The following is a 14257-nucleotide window of genomic DNA, read 5'->3' as shown; positions in this document are numbered from 1 at the left end:
ATATCAATGTGGGTTTTTTTCCTCTGGATTCTCTATTCTGTTTCCTTGATCCATGTGCCTGTTTTTGTGCCAGTACTACTTTTTTTTTTTTTAATTTGGCTGCACTGGGTTTTAGTTACAGAACACAAGATCTTTGTTGTCACGTGCAGGATCTTCAGTTGCGTCACACAGGCTCTTAGCTGTAGCATGTGAGATCTAGTTCCCTAACTAGGGATCGAACCCAGGCCCTCTGCATTGGGAATGCAGAGTTTTAACCGCTGAACTACCAGGGAAGTCCCAGTACCATGCTATTTTGATTACTGTAGATTTGTAGTTTGAAATCAGGGAGCAAGATACCTCCAGCTTTGTTTTCTTCCTTAAGACTGTTTAGGCTATTCAGGGACTTTTGTGTTTCTCTACAGATTTTAGAATTATTTGTTCTAGTTTTGTGAAAAATGCCATTGGCATTTTGATAGGGGTTGTATTGAATCTGTAAATTGCCTTAGGTTGTATGTTCATTTTAACAATATTAATTCTTCCAATCCATGAGCACAGTGTATCTTCCCATTTGTTTGCATTATCTTCAGTTTCTTTCATCACGTCATCGTTTTTCTGAGTACAGGTCTTTTATCTCCTTAGTTAGATTTATTATTAGGCATTTTATTCTTTTTGAAGTGATTTGTAAATGGGATTTCTCTTTCTAGTTTGCTTTTAGTGTATAAAGAGGAGGTAGTAGGATTGACAGAACTTAAAAAATGAGGAGGAAAGAGTTAAGAAGTCTTTGGATTGGACCCTTTGATAGGTTGATACAGTTGCTGAAAATTTGGAAGCAGGTTTTGAGGGGGGACGTTTGGTGGTGGCTGGTGAGTTGGGTTCCAGAAAGGTGAGCTTGTTGTAACCCTGAGGAATCTCCATGTGCAACAGGCAGAGCTAAAGACGGGTCTGAAGCTAAAGACGGGTCCGCGGAGAGTCCAGAGCTGGAGATAAGAGTGTGGGGTCACCAAGAGGTAGGCATCATTGAAATCATCATGAATGGGAGAGTTTGAGGATTAAGCAGAGACAAGGGCTAAAAACAGAACCTTGGAAACCTTGACATTTAAAGGTCAGTAGAGAACAAGGAGCCCATGAAGGAATCTGAGGAGATGTAAAATGTGCTTCGTAGGAGCCAAAGAAGGGGAAAGTGATTCAATAAATAGGGAGGGTCAATGTCAAGTGCTATAGTAGTCAGGTCAGAAAATAACTGCTTCCACACCCCTTCCTCCCTCCCAAACCTTTCAGATCTCATCAACTCCTTTCTCCTGCTACTGGAATGTTTTTCCTGAAAATGGCCAGAGACCTCCAAGTCACCAGATCTGGTCGCATCATCATCTCCAGCCTCATCTTCGACCTCCCTGCACATTCGACATTGCCAACCATGCCTCCTCCTTGAAATTCTCTCCCCTAGGCCTTTGTGACTCTGCAGGGTTCTTATTACCCTCACACAACCCTCATCATGGCTCCTCTTCCTGCTCCTGAACATACTCATTCCCTGAGGTTTTGCTGTCTTTTCTTCCCTTGACATCAAATCAAATTATCTTGTGGTTAGACCTGTGTTAGGTGCTGATGAGACCAGTAAATATAACATAGGCCTGGCTTCCCAGGAGTTGACAGCATAGCCACAGAGGAAGAGGAAAATAGATCTCAACAGTATTGTATGCCAGACAGTTATTAGCAGGGTTCTCTGGGAAGGATTGGGGGCTGGAGGAGACAGAGGATGAGATGGCTGGATGGCATCACCGACTCGATGGACATAAGTCTGGGTAAACTCTGGGAGTTGGTGATGGACAGGGAGGCCTGGCGTGCTGTGATTCATGGGGTCACAAAGAGTCGGACACGACTGAGCGACTGAACTGAACTGAACTGGGATTGTGGAAGTAACAGCTGAGCCTGAAACAGTAAATAAGAACACATGGAGTCTAGGGAGATAGTGTCTAGGGAGGGATAGGATCCCTGGAAATTTTTGTGGCTGAAGTGTATATAGAAAAGGTGGGGCTGAAGGGTGAGAGAAGGATTCAAAATATAAATGTAGAGGTAAATTGCAAAGTGTCGTGTGTTATTCTTAGGAGTTTGAACATCCTTCTATATATATGTAAGCAGTAGGGAGCAGTAGGGAGCCAGTTGGGGTCTTAAATAGAGGAAAGATGATCACACACAGGCTTCCCAGGTGGCTCAGTGCGTAAAGAATCTGCCTGCAATGCAGCAGACTCAGGAGACATGTGTTCAGTCTTTGGGTTGGAAACATCCCCTGGAGGAGGGCATGGCAACCCACTCCAATATTCTTGTCTGGAAAAATCCCATAGACAGAAGAGCCTGGTAGGCTACAGTCCATAGGGTCTCAAAGAGTTGGACATGACTGAAGCAACTTAGCACACACACATGCTTTATCACACAAAAAATTTTGGAACATAACTAGCTGAGTGAAGGCTAGAGAGACTGGGAGGAGGCTGGGGGCAGAGGGGCCAATAAGGAAACTGTTTCCATAATCCAGGTGAGAAATGATGAGGGTTTGAATTAAGGTAGCAATGAGAAGGAAAAGGCAACCCACTCCAGTACTCTTGCCTGGAAAATCCTATGGACAGAGGAGCCTGGTAGGCTACAGTCCATGGGTTCGCTAAGGGTCGGACATGACTGAGCGACTTCACTTTCCCTTTTCCCTTTCATGCATTGGAGAAGAAAATGGCAACCCACTCCAGTGTTCTTGCCTGGAGAATCCCAGGGACGGGGGAGCCTGGTGGGCTGCCGTCTGTGGGGTCGCACAGAGTCGGACACGACTGAAGTGACTTAGCAGCAGTAGCAGCAATGAGAATGGGGCTTCCCTAGTGGCTCAGTGGTAAGGACTCTGCCTGCAATTCAGGAGACCCAGGTTTGATCCCTGGGTCAGGAAGATCCCCCGGAGGAGGGCATGGCCACCCACTCTAGTACTCTTGCCTAGAGAATCCCATGGACATAAGAGCCTGGCAGGCTGCAGTCCTTACGGTCACATAGAGTCAGACACGACTGAAGTGACTAAGCAGCAGCAGCAGCACTGAGAATAGGGAAGATGATGAAATTCCAGAGATATTTCTGGTATAGACATGAATTGGTGAGGCAGCTGGTTGGGAGATGCAAAAGGAGAGGTTGAGGATGACTGCACAGTGCTTAAATGCGGAGATTTGGGTCAGTGGTGACTCCATGACCCCAAATTAAAACCACAAGAATGGGAACAGCCTTTGAATGGAAGTACGTTAATGATTAAGATTTAAACATACTTGGGAATTCCCTAGTGGTCCACTAGTTAGGACTCTATGCTTTCACTGCCAAGGACGCTAGTTCAATCCTCGGTCAGGGAACTAAGATCCCACAAGCTCCTCGGTGTGGCCAAAAAAAAAAAAAAAAAAGATTTAAACATACTAATTTACTAATTTTGAAATTATGCAGTATTTAGTTAGAACTCTGTTTCAACACAGAGACTGTGGCTGAAGCTCTAGGGTTAGATGAGCCTTTTTTGAAAGCCCATGTGGAAGAGATCCTGAGTTTGGCAGAGGTGGAACATCAAAGAATATCAGCATTGGGACTTCTCTGGTAGCCCAGTGGCTAAGACTCCATGCTCCCAATGCAGGTTTGAGCCCTGGTCAGGGAACTAGATCCCATATGCTGCAATAAAGATACCATGTGCTGCAACTAAGACCTGGCACAGCCAAATAAATAATAAATATTTTTTTAAATGAATATCATTATTGAAGAGTTGAGAAGGGAAAACGTCAAAGGAAGTAAACAGAGAAAGAGGAAAAGGACAGAGGATCCTCAAAACTAAGAGAATAAAGAGTTTTAAGAATCAGAGAAGGTCATCAACAATGTCAAATGTCACAGAAAGGTTTTGGGCTAAAAGTGTTCATTGTGTTTGGTAATTAGGAGACCCCTGACTAACACATCAAGAGGATTTTTATTGGAGGGCAGGGACGGAAACCAGAGAGTTGAAGAGAATTTAGGAGAAAAATTAGAAAAAGCATAGTGTAAAATAATGTCACATTCAGGCATACAGATACTTGGAACATTTCCTTTCCACATAATTTTACTCAGGAAAATTACTTGAGGGTGTAGTCCAGCAAAAAATGAAAGAAATTCAACAAAGAGGAGACATGGGATCTGAGGGGGAGAAAATAGAGCCAAGTCAGGTTGATGGTGGAGCAGATCCATAGAGTAATATGTCCACAATTGATCATTTAACAGGAAAATTAGGGATCTTGACAGTCTTACCATAAGATGAAGAAAACATATAGTTCTACTTTCTGTGAGAAAAAGAGCAATGATAAACCTCAGAAATGTAGAGAAAAGCCTGTGGAAGAAGTCTGGGCCAAACATGAAGCAAACTGAAATATAATATGATATTGAGCAGTTTGGTGGCAGATAAGAAAAGAACAATAAACCTATATATTTGAACTTTTTCCATCCAGTAACTTGGCTGGAAGTAGTGTTATAGCCCTTTCTGTCATGATTTATTCACCCTCCCTGATTCTGCAGTATATGTAATCATAAATATAAATATTGCTTATTGTTCTTCAAGTTTTAGATTCAACTTATGTGAAGTTTACAAAGCATGTGAAAATTAATGTAGCTCCAAAGCAGAATCTGAATGATTTAAACCTTGACATATAAAGAAGAACTTGAACAGGTAATCAAAATTTGGAATGTGGAGAAGAGTATTAGTAATAAGATAGCTACCATTCATTGAGTCTCCACTATGTCCCAGTCACTATCCTAAGCCTGTTAAAGGTTATTGAATTCATGACAAAGCTATGAGTTAGGTGCTATCTTTATATCCGTTTTCCAGATAAGGAAACTGAAGCACAGAGAGGTGAAGTCACCTGCCCAGGGTCACACAGCTAGAAAATGGAAGCAGTGAGATTAGCACTCAGCTGTCTGGCTCCAGAGCCTACATCTACATATACTCCACTCCACTGTCCTGTCTCCTCGGGTGAGGCAGAGACAAGTGTCCAGATACCAGCAACCTCCTCACACTTCCTGGAAGGGGGAGAGGGAGGAGAAACGGACCCAAGTCGATGCAGCAGACTGGAAGCTTAAAATATATATTTTACAGGTCACCTGAGGTGGTTGCCTCAGCAAGTGAGGGCTGAGGGGTGGGAGGCTGAGAGGAGAACTTACTGTCATTTTATATACTTAACGAACCATTTGAATTGTTATTACTATGTGCATGGATTACTTTCATCATTTAAAAATCTTACCCTTCTTCCAAGGCCATGTTTAAAAATTTCCTCCCAAAGCTTCCCTAATTCCTTCAGTAAAAAATGGGCTCTCGAATCCTCTGAGCTCCTGCAATGCCATGTCTCTGTTTCTGCCCTCTTTAGAACCCACCACTTCTGACTTTACGTTGCCTTTGAAAATGCCTTGGGGACAGCATCTTTGTCAGATTTACCTGACTTACCTCCATGGCCTTGGCATTGTGCCCTGCTTATGTGCTCAGTAAATATTGAATGAACTGAATGAGTGGCTTCTGTTAACAGCAGATCATGTCCATTTCCTACAATTTGGGGAACTCGGAACACATATCTTGAGTATGTCTATGTGTCAGCCACTGGCGGAGAGGGAGGGGCGTGGAGTGGCCACTTGGCCCATCCTTCTATGAAAACAGAGTCACAAAATGACAACGCTGAAATGAACCTTAGATTGTTATGTCCAACCCCATCATTTTACAGATGAGGAAACTAAGGTCAGGGAGCAGAAAAGACTTGAAAGCCCACAATGAAATTGGAATAGCTATATATCAGCTTAGGTTCTTACGCTTTGTTCCTAGTTACCAAAGCAATACATGTTCAATACTTAGATTGGGTCTGTTTTTTTTTTTAACCCCTATAATCTCTCTATATTTCTACCTGAACATGGTTTGGAGCTTTTATTTATTTATTTATTTATTTTATGGTCTTGCTTTTAGGTGATATTTTAAGCTAGCACAGATTCTTTTTGGATGGCAGTGAATGATGGATGAGTGGATAGATGGATAAATTAGTGGCTTTCCCAGGATAACATAGCTGGTCAGTGACAGAGCCAAGACCTAGCAAAGCATCTCGCTGAGGGATGCCAAGCAGCTGAAGTACCTGACACAAAAGCACTTCTGAGTTGCCATGACAGCTACAGTAGTCCTCTAATTTCCATCAGAGTGTGTGGGGATCAGGGTCGGACCCTAATGCACAGGCTCAGAGGTTAAGGTCTGAAGGAGAACGCTCCTTACCCAGGCTGTGATGGCACAGCCCCAGCTAGATTCAGGAATCAGCATTTTGTTGAAGCCACCAGGCCTGGTCTGAAAGAGAGGCCAAGGGAGATGGATCCAAAGGACACTGTTATCCAGGTGGCACCATGTGGTGAAGAGAAACAGGAGGCAGACCCAGAGTCCAGTCCTGGCTCAGGCACTAAGTCATTGAGTGACTTTGGGCAGGTCACCACCTCTTTCTGGGCCTTGGTTTCTTTACCTACAAGGTGAGGTGATCGGACTAGTCCAAGGGCTCTAACTGTATGAAAACGCCCCAACACCACAATTGCAAAATGTCTGGTCAGAATCCAGAGAAGGCTGGGATTCCAGCCTCGCATCCACAGAGAGGACCTACCCCTCCGCTCACCCCTTTGTCACCCACGGACTCCATGCCCTCTGACAGCCAGCCAGAGCTGCGGAATGACAGCCTGAGACAGGTAGCCTGCCAGCCCTGGCCAGCTCCCTGCTCTAGCTGAGGTAGGAGTGGGCACTCTTCTTCAGAGATGCCTCCCTTTGGACGAGGCACTACTTAGGTGGTAAACAGAGACCCAGGTTCCTTGGTTGGAAGCAGGGGTGTGCCTTCCTCCTCCTCCACAAAGATGGGAGTTGGCAGGAGGTCAGTGGTCCTGGGAGCACTGCTGAGTTGGGAGAGGGAGGTGAAGCAGCCACCTGGGTGGAGGGGCAGGTGACTGGGTGACCTGTGGTGGTGACCCTACATCTGTATCCAATCCCCGAGGGGCGTATCCCCCAGTCTCTTCACAAGTCATCTACCTCCCAAACCTCTCCACCTTCCTATGCCTGTCACCGCTTATACTTCATTCACTCAGTAAATATTTCTTGAGCACCTTTTGTTCTGGATGCTGAGGATACAGTGGTAAATGAGAGAGACACAAAACCCCTGCTCTCAAGGAGCTTATGTTCTACTGGGGGAGGTACTTAGTAAACAACTACTAATCATATAGTATATTATACACATGGTGAGACATGCTGTGAAAAGAATAAAGCAGGTAGAGGAGATAAGAAATGTGAGCAGAGCATGCAATTTGAATTAAAGTGGTTTGGGAAGACCTTGCTAATAAGGTGACATTTGAGCAAAGACCTGAAGGAAGTGAAGGTGCAAGCCCTGGGACACTCCAGGCAGAGAAGAAACATCCCAGGCAGAGAAAAGGCCCAGAACAGAGTGTGCTTGGCGTGTCTAGAACACAGTCAGCCAGGCTGGAGAGGTGGAGTCACAGGAGACAGGTGGAAGTTGCAGAGAAGGCAGGAGACAGAGTATAGCTCCTTGAGGGCCATCACTCAGGGGCCAGGACAAGAAGCCACTGGAGGTGGCGAGCAGCAGGGTGATGTGTCTGACTTGGGTTTTAAAAGGGTTTCTGCTGTGTGAAGGACAGGTGAAGGTGGAAGCAGGGAACAGGTGAGCTGTCAATTGCAGTAATCCAGCTGAGAGATGACAGGGGCTTGGACTGGAGTGGAGAGGTGGTGAGGAGTATTAAAATTTGAAATGTATTTTGAAGGTAGAACTGACAGATTTGCTGACAGATTGGATATGGGGCATGAAAGGAAGGAATCAGGATGGTTCCAAGACTCTTTGGCCTGAGCAACTGGAAGGATGGGTTTGTTGTTCACAGAGATGGGAAGGGCTGTGATGGGGTAGATGAGACATCTAAAAAGTCAGGTTTTTCTGGTTGACAGTTGGATCGATGAGTCTAGAATTAATGGGAACAGTTGAGGGTAAAGATGTATTTGGAAGTCATCAGCAAATAGACTTGCACTGTAGAATATGGTAGCCACTAACCACAAAAGGCTTTTTATATTTAACATGAATTAACATTAAATAGTGTTTAAGACTTAGCCCCTTCTGTTACACTAACCACATTGCAAGTGCACAACAGCCAAATGTGAGCAGAGGCTACCATACTGGACAGCACAAATAGAGAACATTTCCACCATCACAGCAAGCTCATTAGACGGTGCTTATGTCTGGATGAGATGCCAGGAGAGTGGATGGAGGAAAGTGAGCTTTTATCAGTTGGGAAGATAAAGAGGAATGGCCTGTATGCTCAGTTGCTAAGTTGTGTCCGACTCTTTGTGACCCATGGACTGTAGCCCACCAGGCTCAGACTTTGTCCATGGGATTTCCTAGGCAAGAATACTGGAGTGGCCTGTATAGGAGTAGGAAAATCCAGGAGAGGGTGGATTTCTGGATGCCAGTAAAGAAAGTATATTGGAGAAGAGGTCAGATGGTTTTATTAGGCCAGGGAGAGTGAAAATCAAGAATTGTTGGTGGTCCAGTGGTTAAGAATCTGCCTGCCAGTGCAGGGAGGGGTTCCATCCCTGGTCTGGGAGGATCACACATGCCGTGGAGCAACTAGAACGCGCACGCCACAGCTACTGAAGCCCACACACTCTGGAGCTCATACTCCGCAACAAGAGAAGCCACTGTAATGAGAAGCCCGCGCCATCTAGAGAGTAGCCCTTGCTCACCAAAACTGGAGAAAGCCCACATGGAGCAACGAAGACCTAGCACAGCCAAAATAAATCAATAATTTTTTTAAATAACCTTAAAAAAAAATCGACCAGCAGATTTATCAACAAGTAGGTTGTCAGTGACTTCAGGGAGGGCAGTTTTGCAGAGGTGGAGACCAAAGCTTGAGTGAGGTGATAGATTCCAGAGAGAATGAGGAGAGAGGAATTGGAAATAGCACATGTACACACCCTTTCAGATGAAGGTGCCATGAAGGAGCAGAGAAATAGCCAGAGGCTTATGATGTTAAGGGAAGTACATCTTCCCCGCAGGCGGAATTGAGAAAACCATGCCTTGAGTAAGGAAGAGCTGAGGGGATCTGATCCCCACATGGTAGGATGGTCCCTGGCTAGGATATGGACAGGATGGATGTCTTGTCTGGAGGATGGAGGAAGGGCAGAGTCAGTGGCAAGGCTGCAGATAAGAGAGTGGCTTGGGGATGGGGAGCGTGAGGAGGTTCTCTTGAAAAGGCCTCAGTTCCCCCAGGGCAGTTATGAGGAGTTCATCGACTGAGTGTGAACACAGGCATTGGAGGGGTGAGGAGAGAGAAAAGGGCATCAAGTAGTCATCCAGGAAAGCAGGAGACTGGTGGGATTAGGGGATGGATGTGGGATTGCCAGGCTGCACCGAAGGCTTGCTTTAAGTTTGTGGTCCTGCCAGAGCCAGCTTCCAGAATTTGCCCTGTCTTTCCTCTGTGTATTCACATATGCTGCTTTTTCTCTTCGGAGGGTCCTCCTTCCCATTTCTCTAGTCCCTCCTCTGCCCAGCAGATCCATGATTCTGCAAGGCACAGCTTGAACATCAACTCCTCTGATACCTCCTTCCCTCCCTTTCTTCTCACTGGTACCCATCCTTCCCCCCAGAACTCTGATGGTGTCACATGATCAGTATTTGCTTACATGGCTATTGCTCTAAGGCAGGGGTCAGCAGGCACTTTTTGCAGAAGGGCAGATAGTGAATATATTAGGTTTTGTAGACTATTCGGTCTCTGCCACATTATTCAGTCTGTACAGATTGTAGCACAAAAGCAGTCAGACAATGCATAAAAGATGGGGTGTGACTATGTTCCAGTAAAGTGCTGTTTGCTGAAACAGGCGGTGGGCTGGATCTGGCCTCTGGGCCATAGTTTGTCAACCCCTACTCAAGGGAATGGCAGAGATGATGTCTCAGTTGTCTCAGTGGCCCCTGTACCTGGGTACCAGTTAGAGGCTCAGGAAATGTTTGAATGGCCAATAGATGAATGGATGTGCAGGAATAAACATTTAGGCCTGTCCTACTTAGATTACAGAACAGTGTTCTCTCAGACATGCAAATTTTAGTCTGTTTGTCAATGGTCTGTCATTACACAGTCACCCCGTGCCTAGGGAAGGATTATACATGGGAGCATGAGCCCTTGATACCGAGGAAAGATCAGAGATGGCCTTGCCACCCACTGCATCAATGCTAAACTGCCACCCTGGCTAGCCAACATTGCTCCTACTTGTTCCCAGGTGTACAGACTCCCAGTTCAGAGAGACCAGCCTCTTCACAAACAGGCCCTCCATATTCACCCTCCCTCTGCATAGTTCCTGTGCTCCCCTTCAGCCCAGCATCCCTCAGCCCCTGCAGAGAATGAATAGTCATCAGGTCTCTGTCATATGCAAGGGATAGTGGGAGAATCATAGGCCCTTCCCTGAAGAAGCTTACTCAGTCCAAGCATCCCTTTGGGAGTGCCCTCTGCCTACCCTCACCATACTCATACCTGAGCTCCTCCTTAAAGCTTGCCAGAGCCACCCCAACCCACCTGATTCCCCCTTCTTTTCTATTTTTTTTGTCCCGAGGTTTTGCACCACACTGGGCTCCTCTTGAGGGTGGATTCACATGTAAATATCCTCTCCCCTTCATATTGTCAACCAACGAAGACCAAGGACAGCAGTGTGCTTTTGTTTCTTTGAGCTCACACTGTCTAAGAGAAGTATAAACCACACACACAGTTTAAAAATTTTCTAGTAACACATTAAAAAGTTAGAAACTGGTGTGTATGTGTGCGTGCTCAGTCGTGTCCAACTCTTTGCGACCCCATGGACTGTAGCCCACAAGTCTCCCCTGTCCATGGAATTTTCCAGGCAAGAATACCGGAGTGGGTTGCCATTTCCTACTCCAGAGGTCTTCCCAATCCAGGGATTGAACCTGCTTCTCCTGGGTCTCCTGCATTGGCAGGCGGATGCTTTACCACTGAGCCACCTGGAAAGCCCTAAAAGAAACAGGTGAGATTAATTTTAACGTATTTTTAATAACAAATATATCTAGAATATTATCATTCTAACATGCAATCAATATAAAAATGATTTTATTCATATTATTCATAGGTCTTCAGTGTGTATTTTGCTTGTACAGAACAGCTCAGTTTGGGCAGCAACACTGCAAGTGCTCAGTAGCCACCTGTGACCAGTGGCTCCCACACTAGAGTGTGTAGTTCATGCAGGGAGGGTGGTAGGTGCCTGGGAAGTGGCCGCACTGAGTCTTCCTTGTGAAGTGCTTTCCTCCTACTCTCTAACTGATACCGTTGGATATTGTATTCGGGGCCCTGAAGAGCTCCAGTACCTTAATCCTGTATATCCCAGCACAGAAAAGAGTTCAGCAAGAGGCACAGTGATAGATAAGAAGTGATTTATTAGAATAGGACGCTTGTGAGCCTTACAAGAAGGCAGGCAAGAGCATGCTGCACCCTGAGAACTTACAGGGCTACAGTTTTATAATCGAAAGAAAAGTGGGGTGGGGGAAGAAGAGCTTCTTTGTCTTTCTTGAGTAGACTCTGTGCTTCCATCGTCAGCTCCTCCTCCAGGTTGTGCAGGAGAGTTTTCTTGACCCCACATGGTCAAGCTAGGTCCACAAATTATTGTTTTTTATGTGTGTAGAGATCATGTCCTAGGGATCATTAACTTAACTGAGCTCAGTGGGCAGGATGTGGGTCTTATGACACCTGACAAGAAATTGTACCCATGTCCCCTGCATTGCAAGGCAGACTGTTCACCACTGGACCACGAGAGGAGTCCTTAAACTATCTTCATTGAGAAACATTTGACATATAAATATTGTAGAGAAAACTGAGATTTAAGAGCTTGCTTTTACTCAGATGCTAAGTTACAAAGCTCAAACATGAACCCAGGTCTGGGTCCAAAGCCTGTCCATAAAATAGAATATTTAAGTTGGAAGGTTCATTAGAAAATTATCCAAACCGTTATCACCATGAATATCACTTGTGTTCTCAGCACTTAGCTGCAGTGTCTGGCTCATCCTAGGAGCTCAGTTATTTTAGTGAGCAAACCTGGTCTCACTTTACAGATGAGAAATTGAGAAATGAGAGGAGACTTGTCCAACTCGATGGAAAGAAGGACGTCAGGGACTAGAACCCACATTGCTGATTATCGCTGCATGGCTCTTACTCCATGTTGTTCTGTCACGCAGGTGATCAGCCCCCCAAACCATGGGAGTTTGACATCTGAAGTTCTCTTTGTATTTGCAGGGACAGATTTTCAGCAGGCATTTCCTTCCCCATGTCCACGGCCTCAGAACTCACCAGAAATCTTCCTTGCAATTCCCATCTCCTCTTAATTCCACCCTCCAGCAGCTGAGCCTGCTCAGGGACCCGGACTCCAGGTGTCCACGTGAAGCTGCATAAACCAGCAAAGCTCACTACATGTGGGCACCACCCCCAGCTTTCATCTCCGGTCACACTCGTCGTGACAACTCGAGAGGTTTCCTTGGCTGGAGGGCAGCACGACTCCCCAAGAGGGTCACGCCAGCAGCTGCCTGCTGTGCCTGGATGCCTGCCCTGGAGCCTGATTGGGAAGGCACCCTCCGGCTTACTGCAGGCCCAGCCAGTTAGCATCCTCCCAGGGACCTCCTAGCAGCCTCCCTCCTGATCGGGTCACAGTAAAGGTCATAGATTGTATTAGAAGCTTAGAACTGAAAGGGAATTTAAATATCATGCACCCTAGTGCTTTTCTAACTGTAATGTCCTACAAGTCTCCTGGGAATTTTGTTAAGATGCAGATTTCTGATTTCATCAGTTGGAACAGATATACCACTGGTAGCTATGTGGGGTGGGGTGGGGAGGGATAGTGGTCACGTGGAAATGCTCTATACTTTAAATTTTTCTTTAAATTTTAAAACTGCTCTAAAAAATAGTCTATTAATTTTTTTAACATCCTACTGAGTTCCAAGAAGAGACCATTTGCTGGGTGATTGCTCAGTCGTGTTTCTCCTTAGGCACAAAGATGACCTTGCACATTCACTGCTGACGGCCCCTCCAAGGCTGCCTCCAGCACTGACTTGCTGAAAACTGTTCTCAAGTTTTATGGGTTAACTGAGGAATACATTTTGAATGCAGAAAGCGTATTCATGGGGCCATCTAAGGGCCCTGCCTCATTTTTCTGCCTTTAGAAAAGCTGCTGAACTAAATCTGGCATATAGGAATGTGCCTGAGAGATTTTTCTTTTATCTTTTTTAACGATTTAATATAATTTTTATTCTATGTTGGGGTATAGGCTTACAATTGTTGTGTTAGTTTCAGGTGTATAGCAGATTGGTTCAGTTACATATATACCTTTATCTGTTCTTTTTCAGGTTCTTTTTTTCCCATATAGATTATTACAGAATAATAACTCTAACCTATAGTAGAGTTCCCTGTGCTATACAGTAGCTCCTTGTTGACTATTTATTTTATATATAATAGTGTGTATGTATTAATCCCAACTTCTAATTTATCCTTCTTCCCCCACCTTTCCCCTTTAGTAACTGTAAATTTGTTTTTGAAATCTGTGAGTCTGTTTCTGTTTTGTGAATAAGTTCATCTGTATCATCTTTTTAGATTCCACATATAAGTGATACTGTATGATATGTGTCTTTCGCTGTCTGACTTACTTCACTTAGTATGATAATCTCTAGGTCCATCCGTGTTGCTATAGATGGCATTAGTTCATTCTTTTCTTGACTGAGTAATATTCCACTGTATACATGTACCACATCTTCTTTATCCAGTCCTCTGTCAGTGGACATTTAGGTTTTTCCATGTCTTGGCTATTGCAAATAGAGCTGCAGAGAACATTGAGATGCATATATCTTTTCAGATTATGGTTTCCTCCAGATACATGCCCAGGAGTGGGCTTGCTGGATTATTTGGTAGTTACGTTGTTAGTTTTCTGAGGAAACTCCATACGGTTCTCCATAGTGGCAGCACCAACTTACATTCCCAGAAACAGTGTAGGAGGGTTCCCTTTTCTCTACCCCCTCCCCAGCATTTATTGTTTCTAGACATTCCGATGATGGCCATTCCAACCAGTGCGAGGTAATGCCTCATTGCAGTTTTGATTTGCATTTCTCTAATTAGTGACGTTGAATATTTTTTCAAGTGCTTTGAGGTTTTTTTCCTTTCAGTTTGCTAATATGAACCCTGGCCTTAAGGAGCTTATAGTCTAGAATAATGGTAC

At 44.9% G+C, this 14257-nt stretch overlaps 1 protein-coding gene and 1 non-coding gene across 5 annotated transcripts in view; one reads left to right on the top strand and one right to left on the bottom strand.

Annotated features, from left to right (window-relative positions):
• Window positions 1-14257, top strand: part of TMEM266 (transmembrane protein 266) — a 128811-nt gene that overhangs the window by 26591 nt on the left and 87963 nt on the right. The gene's annotated exons all lie outside the window — the stretch shown is intronic.
• Window positions 200-272, bottom strand: TRNAG-CCC (transfer RNA glycine (anticodon CCC)). Its single transcript has one exon. It is a non-coding gene; the product is annotated as a tRNA-Gly (tRNA).

This window comes from Giraffa tippelskirchi, chromosome 12 (genome assembly GCF_054371585.1).
Source record: "Giraffa tippelskirchi isolate mGirTip1 chromosome 12, T2T-mGirTip1v1.2.pri, whole genome shotgun sequence".
NCBI lineage: Eukaryota > Metazoa > Chordata > Mammalia > Artiodactyla > Giraffidae > Giraffa > Giraffa tippelskirchi.
This window is presented reverse-complemented; position numbering and strand designations above follow the sequence as displayed.